Source organism: Nymphaea colorata, chromosome 3 (assembly GCF_008831285.2).
Source record: "Nymphaea colorata isolate Beijing-Zhang1983 chromosome 3, ASM883128v2, whole genome shotgun sequence".
Lineage (NCBI taxonomy): Eukaryota > Viridiplantae > Streptophyta > Magnoliopsida > Nymphaeales > Nymphaeaceae > Nymphaea > Nymphaea colorata.
The window spans coordinates 30,065,607-30,077,207 of NC_045140.1; positions in this window are offsets into that span (position 1 = coordinate 30,065,607).

Here is an 11,601-nt window from a genome sequence, read left to right on the forward strand (position 1 = left end):
CTCGCGTCCTCTACCTCCACGACGCTTCCGAATCCAGAAATTCCTTGAAGAGCCGCCGTCCGAGACATAGGCATAAGGAAGAAGGCATCGGCGGATCTCCACCACCGGCGGCGATCCCTCCCTTGTCACGTAAGTACCCCCTTTCGAGCTTTTTCAAAGTTCTGAAATCGGTGCCTTTGCCCTGATCACGAGGGTACTGTGAGGCCGATTCCAGCATAGGGAAGATTGAAGGCGACGGATCTACCGCCGGCTTCAATTCGACACCGAAGAGGAGACGAATTTCGATCTCTCTCTCGCTGCCCGATTGCTGCATTCTGCCTTAGAACACAGGGCGTCTTCTCTCGGTTCCTCCCTCGGCATACCCGAAGAGGGGAATCAGAATTTGGGCGTTTTCTGTTCTAATCAGAAATTGCAGATCGCGTCGCGGGATTGAATCAGACGTTTGATCCCTAGTAGGCAGTTGGCCGGATTAGAAAGACAAATCGATAAGAAAATTACAATTTCTAGCGGCCTGTTCTCCCTTTTGATCTGTCGGACCAGAGGCTCAAAAGTTAAGAAATCTCGCTCTCTGGTCGAGATCTGAAGAAGAGGAGTGATCCCCGTGAATCGCCCAGAAAAGAGCTTTCTAAATATCAAAAAGGGGCGAGTTCCGTCGGCTGGATCTCGAGATAGAATCTCGCCGGAAAATTGTTGAATCCGGCCATCGCTGCTAATTCCGGTGGTCGCCATTGATTCCGGCGTTAGGGACCGAATTGCCCTTCTTCCCTAGTGTTTTAACTAAAATTTGAAAGGGGTATACGGTCAATTAGTTCCGAGCGTTAGCTCAGGCCGCCGGTGCGAATTGGAGTTCCTCCTCCGTCGCATCGCCATTTCCGGCAAGTCCCCTCCGTTCCATCTCAGCCTTTATTTCGACATCTGTCATCATCCAGCCGCCATCTGGCCCTTGTCCCAGCTGCTGCCATCTGTCCCGATTCAGGATCAGCTCGCATCAGCTGCTCCACCGAATAGGAAGCAATCTCGCAGCCGCGCCCCCTTCCAGCTCCTCGCCATCTCCACCGCGTCAACCCTAACTCGCAAGGATCCTCACGCGTTCATCTTGACACGTGTGCAATCCGAGCCAGCCTCCGCCACCTCACTCGCCACCTCACCTGCCAGCTACCCACCTGGTCCCGCATCTCGCCACTTGTCCCCAGCCAGGCCCCGCGAGATCCCCTTTCCTATTCCTGGATCTTCCTCCTTAGTTAGGAAACTCCTCCACCTCGCGCACCTTACCTATTCTTCCTCAGCCGTTTCCTCTTTCCCTCTTGATCGATCCGCAGCAATCCTCCACCGTAGATCTGGTCCACGTGTCCCCATCTCAGCCCTAGCCTCATCCGAGCTCACACGAGAGTGCCACCTGGCCCTTCGCCCCCAATCTCCTCTCCTTCCTTGTCGCATTTCTCCCTAACCCTTAGGCGAGAATTCGAGCTCATTCCTAAGAGCTAGCGTTCTCTAGCTCTCTCTGTCGTGTCCGTCCGTCTTGCCACGTGGCAAGCATCGGTGCATTCCCTGGGTAAGACCAGCCCAGTCAACCGAACCCACTAGGCAACCTCCTGCACCGAACCCGCACCTAGGCTAAACCTCTACCGAGCCAACCTAGATCGGCATTGACCCTTAGCCTTAGTCAACTAGGTCAGCTAGTCCACCAAGCCCACTTCGTTGGTAGCCTCCCTTAGCGACTCGAGCCTACCTCGAGTGACCCTTGACCTACTTGACCCGGACCCATTGACTCGGTCCATTTAGTCAACCACCTAGTTAGTGAACCTTCCGCACTTGGTCAACTTTGACCAGCACCGTAGCTTAGGCTCGACCTTAACCTCCCTTACTGAACCAACCTATTAGCTAGGTCAACCCGTGACTGAACCTAAACCCTTTTGACTGAGCCTACCCTGACCCGAACCTGCTTGACCAGACCTACCACCTAGTAGAGCCACCGAACCCAGCCAACCCACCTTAGCTAGGATTAGGTTCAGCCGGCTCGCCGGCCCTTACAACGGCCCCTGCCTCTTCGTCGGCATCCACCGACGCCCGTGGCCGAGCCACATTCCGGAGATAGGCAGGCAGGCGCTGTCGCTGTGACAGCAGCCCCCCTCGGCAGTCCAGGCGGCCCTTCCGGCCCTGTTCCGTCTCTTCAGCGTAGCAGCAACACATCGGCTGCAGACGCCAGGCGACTTCGTTCTGACGGCGGCCCTCGACCAGACAGCAGACGAGCGCTCCCGGTATCTCGACGGCACGTCCGTAGCAGTTCGAGCAGCGTCCTCGCTCTCGGCGCGTGTTCTGCCTCCGGCCCAGCGAGTGTCAGCAGCGTCTTGGCTCGACGTTAGCGCTGCCACCGCAGAATTCATCGCGGCAACAGCGCAGCGGCCCAGCAAACGAGCAGCGACCAGACCTCGGCAGTCGACCCGTCCACCAGCGTGCGGCCTACCGTCAGCGTCTTCAGGCAGCGGTCAGCCCGAGCAGCAGGCTACGTGGAGGCACACCTCAGCCGGTCTTCCTGTTCTGTGAGCTGCAGTGCTCGGGGGCAGGTCATCACCCCGAGACCTATCCGGCTACGCCAAGGGCGGTCCTTGGCCGGTATCGTCTCCTATCCCCCTTGTAGCTCCGGGTGGGAATTGCTTTCAGTCTTAGGTAGCATATTAGTTTATTTCAGCATTTCTGTTTAGCCTTGGCTTCGGCCTAGCTCCCCCGTGAGGTACCTCGAGGGCACTGTGCCCGAGACACGACCACAGGAGCCAGACCACCTATTTACTTCTGTTGGGTGTGGTTTGCACGTTAGTGTGGTTTGCGTGGTTTGTGAGTGAGATTGAGTGTTATCTTGTATCGCTTACGAATTGTAAAGGCCTCACGACCCTGTTAGGTTTTTGTAGTAGGCAGCCTTAGTTAGGAATTTTGGGACTTGGGTAACCTACACGTGTACTCCCTACCTATTGGGTTTTGCGCCAGGGTCCTGTCTGGCCGGGTAGATCATTTGTGTAATTTCCTAGGTTTTTCGGTTTTTAGAATAGGCCTCAAGAAGGTCCTGGGAAGTGTAGGATCGCACTGGTCGGGTTATTCTGGCCTAGACGGTGAGATCCTAACAATTGGTATCAGAGCGAATCTTGAGGAACACCGTCGGTTTGAGCACTTGGACCTACGAAGAAGCTTCATCAACGGCAGTGCAGACGGTCTTCTTTTCGGATTTCCAGAGTGTCAGTGGACTTCTTTTGGTTTTCTAGTCAGTCTATTTTCAGTTATCTAGAGCAGATTTTGGTTTTTTTTGGAGTCCCCACGACTTCCGTCTTCGTACGTGTTTAAGGCTTTGCTTGCTCACTTTTAGCAAGTAGAGGGCTGTACATTCCGTACACCCGAGGGCAGCCGAGCTCCCGGTTCGTCACCGAGGCACCAGGAGGGTGCGGTGATTTAGGCTTGTAAAAGCCCGGCCGTGGGCGAAGTGGGAGTGCCGAGGCGCTTAGGAGAAGCGCGGCACTAGACGGGCCAACCCGTCTCCCTTGCCTCTAAACGCGCTACCGGCAGCTAGGGCAGCGGCAGCGTAGGGCATTAGGGCAGGGTCAGTCGGCAGATCAGGTCTTCGGTCAGGGATCAGCCAACAGTTTTAGGAGTCGGACAGCGACTTCTCGCTTGAGAGTGGCAGCGTCAGTTTTTTGGGATTTTAGCTAGGATTCCTTTCTTCGGTAGTCTTTGACATAAAATTGCCCAAAACAATTATGGGCAAATCAAAGAAGCAGTTCAATCCCGACGAGCCTGTCCTTGAGGAGCCCCTCAACGATCAACCTGAGGAAGCTCCAAGCACACAAGCGGGACCAGTTCCCAACTATGCAATGGGCAGAATTTTGAACATTGAAAAAGAGCTGTTGCAAATGAGAAATGATATGAACAAATCCGATCAAGTCCGCAAACGAGAATTGGAAAGACAAAACCGAGAGCGGCAAAATGAGATGGATGAAATTCGCGGTCTTTTGAAGCAGTTAGCGGCCAACCAGAACCCAGGAGGGGAAAGGACCACTCAGGGTCCGAACAAAGGCAAAGGTGTGTTAGGTGCCCCTACCTACCCCACCGATACTGAGATAGACCCGAACAATCTCTCGCACATCGGAACAAGTACGGAAGGGGGCAGACTTTTACATATGGGTCCCCCGCAAGAGCGACAGCCCATTGAGCCCACTAGCGAATATTATAGAACGCCAAGAGTGCAAAGGTTCGCTAGCAGCAGAATGAATCGCACCTATTACGATTCAGAAGGGGAACAGGACGAATCTCCTCTACGTCCTAGAAGAGCGCAACGTCAGCTTCAAGAAGAGAGGCGAACTCCCACCGTTCGTTATGAGTTTCCCAAATTCAATGGGGAGCACTTACGGGAGTGGCTATTCATGGCCGAGAGGTACTTCTTGTGCCATCGTGTACCCCAAGACGAGTGGATTGAAATTGCCACTGCGAACATGACAGGAGAGGCCACAACCCATTATTTGTGGTTCGATCACAAAACGGCAGATCCAACTTGGGAGAAGTACAAGGCGAGTCTCCAATTACAGTTCGGAGATTCAACATTCATCGATTATGATGAGGACCTCAAGAATCTGGTCCAATCCTCAACCGTTGCAGCCTACCAACGTCAATTTGAGAGGTTGGCTAGCATGGTCCAGTGGCCAGAGAAGGCCCTCATCGGAGCGTTCAAAGGCGGCCTCAAAAGCGAAGTGAAGAGAGAATTGAAAATTCACCGCTTCAACAGGCTAGAAGAATGTTTTGCCATGGCCCGTCTCTATGAGGAGCAAATAGAGGAGAAGAGAGCCGAGAAAAAGGCTCATAAGATGGACAAGCAGAGGAGGAGACCTTCCTACTCCTCTGGTTCTCGATTTAGAGGGAAGGAACAAACTCCCTTCCGAAGAGGGAGCGATTATCGGCCACCCCAAGGCCCAAACCCAGGGCAAGGCCGAAAACCACCAACGCGTTACCTCACGCCAAAGCAGATTGAAGAATTCAGACGTAAAGGTCTATGCTACAGATGTGAGGGAAAGTGGGACAAGAACCATCAGTGCCCAACGTATTACAGGGTACAGGTGGTAAGCGATGACGAGTCTAGTTCGTGTAGCGATTCGTCTACTACGCCGTATGAGACCAGCTCGTCCTCATCAGATGAGGAAATAGTTATCAAGAGGCGAGCTAAACAAGCCGAGAAAAAGAAAGAAGTCCGAGTGGAAGAGACTCCCGCCAAAGAAGAAAAGCCAACCGAGGCAGAGTCTCTGCATTCAATGCAAGATCCCAACAAACCCAACTCATTCAGGGTATCTGGGAGGATAAACGGACATAAGGTCTTAATTCTGCTTGATAATGGAGCAACCAAGAACTTCCTAACTGAGGAAGCAGCACGAAGATGCAACATCTCCTTAGAATCAAGCCACCCCCAAACGATAATCGTGGGAGGGGGTATGAGGTTAAAGTGCCATAACGAAGGGAAAGGCATAGAAGTAGTGATCAAGAGAAAACCATTCAAGATCGACTTCTTAGTCATTCCTTTGGATGGAGTAGACCTTATTCTCGGGATGCCATGGTTTTTCGCGCTTGGCATCATATCATGGGATGTGAAGAACTTCAGCATGACCTTCACTCCTGACGGCGACGAAGAGCCCATGACGCTACAGGGCTTGACCAGCACAACTCGTCCCAAGGCTGCACTTCGGGCAATTGAAACCGAGCAGCCCGCGTGTTGGGTGATGGCACTCGCTACTGATGTGCCAGAAAAAGAAGAGCAGAAAGAGATAGTGCCAGAACGAATTCAGCTGGTGCTGAATCAATATGAGGACGTCTTTGAGGAGCCAAAAGGGCTTCCACCGCAGAGATCCTACGACCATAGGATCATAATGACTCAAGGGGCAGAACCGGTTAATGTGCGCCCCTATAGGTATGGATATAACCAGAAGGCTGAAATCGAACGTCTGGTTAAGGAAATGTTGGAAAGCGGCATTGTGCAACCAAGTAGCAGCCCTTTCTCTTCACCGGTCCTACTTGTGAAGAAGAAAGACAATACCTGGCGCTTCTGTGTAGATTACCGCGCCCTGAATGAAGCCACCGTGAAGGATAGACATCCCATACCGGTAATTGATGAGTTATTGGATGAACTAGCCGGAGCAACTATTTTCTCCAAGATCGACTTACGAGCCGGCTATCATCAAATTCGTATGTACGAGGATGACGTCCCCAAGACCGCTTTCAGGACGCATGACGGGCACTACGAGTTCCTCGTCATGCCATTTGGTCTAACTAACGCACCAGCAACGTTTCAGAGGTGCATGAACGACGTCTTCAGACAATACCTCCGCGATTTCATCTTAGTTTTCTTTGATGACATCTTGATTTACAGTCAGTCTGAAGAATCACATCAGAAGCATCTCGCTATTGCCCTTCAGGTACTCAGAGATAACCAATTATACGCCAAGATGTCCAAATGCAGCTTTGGACAACCTTCTATTGGTTATCTGGGGCACATAGTGTGCCAACAAGGGGTTCGGGCAGACCCCGAAAAATTAGAAGCCATGCAGAAATGGCCACTGCCTAAGGACTTGAAAGGACTCCGCGGATTCCTCGGTTTGACTGGGTACTATAGGCGTTTTATACAAGGTTATGGTTTGATCGCACAGCCTTTGACCCAGATGCTCAAGAAAGGAGCCTTTCAATGGTCGGATAAGGCTAGGGCAGCCTTTGAAAAGTTAAAACTTGCCCTTATGTCTGCACCCGTTCTTACACTTCCGGATTTCAACCAGCAGTTCACAATAGAGACAGATGCATGTGAGGTTGGAATAGGGGCCGTTCTCAGCCAAGAAGGCCACCCTATCGCTTATATGTCTAAGGCGCTCACAAGTAGAGCGAAGCCTCTCTCTACTTATGAGAAAGAACTACTAGCGATAGTGTTGGCAGTGGAAAAGTGGCGGCCCTACCTTATAGGGCGTAGATTCACAGTTAAGACGGACCAAAATTCTCTAAAGTACATGTTAAAGCAGAGAGTATCCACGCCTACCCAACAACGTTGGTTAGCAAAGCTGCTGGGATACGATTTTGAAATAGAGTACAAAAAGGGTCCGGAAAATACAGCGGCCGATTCTCTCTCTCGATTGACTGAGCAGTTCATGACTCTTTCGGTAGTGGAAACTGATGTTTGGGATAGGTTAGCCCAGGAACAACAAGCAGACCAGTCCCTAAGGCTAGTCCGTGCATCAACAGAACAACATCCAGGATCCATTCCCTTCTATACAGTCAGAGGGAATCTATTATATAGGAAGAACCGAGCAGTGGTTCCTCCAGAGTCTGGGCTTAAGCAGGAACTCCTGCGTCATTTCCATGACACCCCTGCCGCGGGTCATGAGGGGGTTTCTAAAACCCTAAGCAGAATTAAAGCCCAATTTTGGTGGCGTGGCATGAAGGCAGAAGTACAAAGGTACATCCGGAGTTGCCTGGTATGCCAGAGGGAAAAATACGAGGCCATTAGACCTCCAGGGCATTTAGTTCCCCTCCCCATACCAGCCAAACCATGGACCGATGTGACCATGGATTTTATTGACGCCATGCCCCGCTCTGAAGGCAAGGAAGCTGTGCTAGTGGTAGTGGACCGTCTGACCAAGTACAGCCACTTCGCTCCCTTGCCTAGGTCGTATCAAGGACCAATGGTGGCCAGCGTGTACCAGGAGTACGTTGGAAAGCTCCACGGAATGCCACAATCAGTCGTATGTGACAGAGATTCAATCTTCCTTAGCGCATTCTGGCAGGAGTACATGAAGCTTATGGGTACGACGCTCAAGTTTAGTACAGCCCATCACCCACAGACAGACGGGCAGAGCGAAATCGTAAATCGATCTCTTGAGACCTATTTGAGGTGTTTTGCAGGAGAAAGGCCACAAACTTGGGTAAAATTCTTACCTTGGGCAGAGTGGTCTTACAACACCAGTTTACATTCGTCAACAGGAATGACGCCTTTTGAAGGTGTATATGGGACCCCTCCTCCAAGCATCCCTAGATATGAAGGAGGTACAGCAGGCGACGACAATGTAGACTGCGAGCTACGCACCCGTGAGGAAGTCCTTGACTCCCTCAAGCAAAACATTGCCAAAGCCCAGAACAGGATGAGACAGGTCTACAACAAAGGGCGAAAAGATCGAGAATTCGAAGTGGGTGATTACGTGTGGTTGAAGAGGTTGCCCCTCAAACAACGATCGTTAATGGGCCAACCCTATTCTAAGCTATTACCAAGGTATTATGGACCGTTTCCGGTATTACAAAAAGTAGGAAAGGCAGCATATCGACTGGGACTTCCGCGGGAAGCAATGGTGCACCCAGTTTTCCATATCACCAGGCTCAAGCCTCATCATGGTGATATTCCTACAATGATCGAGCAGATACCGGAACAGGACAACTTGCCCACTCCCTATCGTATACTCAAACATAGATATGTCCAAAGACAAGGGAGAACACGGCATGAGGTATTAGTGGAATGGGAGGGACCTGACAGAGGAACCTCTTGGGAAGAGTTTGGGTCAGTGGCTCATCGCTTTCCCTCCTCTAGCGCTCGAGGACAAGCGCATTCTAGGGAGGGGGAATCTGTTACGGACCGACTTGTAGGTCCAGACCCAACTCGGCGTGATCAGGCCGAAACCAGTCGGTCAAGACGAAAGGCCTCGGATTTGTGGACACAGGCGCTAAGGCAGCACGAAGAAAGTCCAAGCGAGGCTAAGTCAGCACTCGAGCCAGTTGCAGCGGGCGGCGTGGGAGGAGCAACTAGGTCCGAAAGAGTGCTCAAACCAGGTGGAACTCAAGACGTTCTAGAACCTATTGCGAGGCTCACCGAGCTTGATCAGGATAACCGAGCGTGAGTCCAAATTCCCCGAACGCTTGAGCCTATCTAAAGCCGAGAGGCTTAGGTTCAGGTCCGAGTCAATCGGACTTGACCCGTGCTCGAAATTCCGAAGTGTGGGCGGTAACCCACACGAGGTCCCCGCCCTAAGTCCACAAGACTTAGGGACTTTAGCTTTTGATTTTCGAGTTGGGCGCTAGGCCCGGGTTAGGTTGCGTCATCTATTTCATGTCAACGTTCAGTTTTGAAGTAGAGACCCAGCAAGGCGGGTTGTGCCTTGCGCATTTTTGACATTAGACTAAGAAGCGAGCTAGGATAACATGTAATTAGGGCTCGCATTATGTTTAGTATATATTCTGTAAACTCAATGTACAATGGATCAAAAAATTAATCAAAGATTGGCATTTGGTGTGGCACTCTCTCTCTCCTCGCACGAGGCTTCTCCCCTCTCGTCTCCCACCTTGTTCAACCCGAGAACCAGGCGTCTTCTCCCCCCTCGCGTCCTCTACCTCCACGGCGCTTCCGAATCCAGAAATTCCTTGAAGAGCCGCCGTCTGAGACATAGGCATAAGGAAGAAGGCATCGGCGGATCTCCACCACCGGCGGCGATCCCTCCCTTGTCACGTAAGTACCCCCTTTCGAGCTTTTTCAAAGTTCTGAAATCGGTGCCTTTGCCCTGATCACGAGGGTACTGTGAGGCCGATTCCAGCATAGGGAAGATTGAAGGCGACGGACTACCGCCGGCTTCAATTCGACACCGAAGAGGAGACGAATCTCGATCTCTCTCTCGCTGCCCGATTGCTGCATTCTGCCTTAGAACACAGGGCGTCTTCACTCGGTTCCTCCCTCGGCATACCCGAAGAGGGGAATCAATATTTGGGCGTTTTCTGTTCTAATCAGAAATTGCAGATCGCGTCGCGGGATTGGAATCAGACGTTTGATCCCTAGTAGGGAGTTGGCCGGATTAGAAAGACAAAACGATAAGAAAATTACAATTTCTAGCGGCCTGTCCTCCCCTTTTGATCTGTCAGACCAGAGGCTCAAAAGTTACGAAATCTCGCTCTCTGGTCGAGATCTGAAGAAGAGGAGTGATCCCCGTGAATCGCCCAGAAAAGAGCTTTCTAATTATCAAAAAGGGGCGAATTCTGTCGGCTGGATCTCGAGATAGAATCTCGCCGGAAAATTGCTTGAATCCGGCCATCGCTGATAATTCCGGTGGTCGCCATTGATTCCGGTGTTAAGGACCGAATTGCCCTCCTTCCCTAGTGTTTTAATTAAAATCTGTAAGGGGTATATCGGTCACGGGACTCTCGGATCAAGTTCTGGCCGCCGGCGTGAAGTGGAAGATTCCGACGAGGCCTAGCATCCGATTCCGGTAAGTCCTTCTCCGTTCCATCCTAGCCCTTCGTTTCAACACCTGTCAGCCCTCCAGCCGTTCATCTGAGCCCTTGTCCCAGCTGCTGCCATCTGTCCCGATCCAGGATCAGCTCGCCATCAGCTGCTCCACCAAATCAGGAAGCAATCCCGCAGCCGCAGCCCCCTCCAGCTCCTCGCCATCTCCACCGCGTCAACCCTAAATCGCAAGGATTCTCACGCGTTCATCTTGACACGTGTTGCAATCCAAGCCAGCCTTCCGCCACCTCACTCGCCACCTCACCTGCCAGCTCCCCCCTCGGTCCCGCCTTCTGCCACTTGTCCTCAAGCCAGGCCCCGCGAGATCCCCTTTCCCTATTCCCTCGGATCTTGCCTCCTTAGACTTAGGAAATTCCTCCACCTCGCGCAACCTTACCTATTCTTCCTCAGCCGTTTCCTTCTTTTCCTCTTGATCTGACCCGCAGCAATCCTCCACCGTAGATCTGGTCCACGTGTCCCCATCTCAGCCCTAGCCCCATCCGAGTTAGCACGAGAGTGCCACCTGGCCCTTCGCCCCCAATCTCCTCTCCTTCCTTGTCGCATTTCTCCCTAACCCTTAGGCGAGAATTCGAGCTCTATTCCTAATAGCTAGCATTCTTCTAGCTCTCTCTGTCGTGTCCGTCCGTCTTGCCACGTGGCAAGCATCGGTGCATTCCCTGGGTAAGACCAGCCCAGTCAACCGAACCCACTAGGCAACCTCCTGCACCGAACCCGCACCTAGGCTAAACCTCTACCGAGCCAACCTAGGTCGGCATTGACCCTTAGCCTTAGTCAACTAGGTCAGCTAGTCCACCAAGCCCACTTCGTTGGTAGCCTCCCTTAGCGACTCGAGCCTACCTCGAGCGACCCTTGACCTACTTGACCCGGACCCATTGACTCGGTCCATTTAGTCAACCACCTAGTTAGTGAACCTTCCGCACTTGGTCAACTTTGACCAGCACCGTAAGCTTAGGCTCGACCTTAACCTCCCTTACTGAACCAACCTATTAGCTAGGTCAACCCGTGACTGAACCTAAACCCTATTTGACTGAGCCTACCCTGACCCGAACCTGCTTGACCAGACCTACCACCTAGTAGAGCCTAGCCGAACCCAGCCAACCCAACCTTAGCTAGGATTAGGTTCAGCCGGCTCGCCGGCCCTTACAACGGCCCCTGCCTCTTCGTCGGCATCCACCGACGCCCGTGGCCGAGCCACATTCCGGAGATAGGCAGGCAGGCGCTGTCGCTGTGACAGCAGCCCCCCTCGGCAGTCCAGGCGGCCCTTCCGGCCCTGTTCCGTCGTCTTCAGCGTAGCAGCAACACATCGGCTGCAG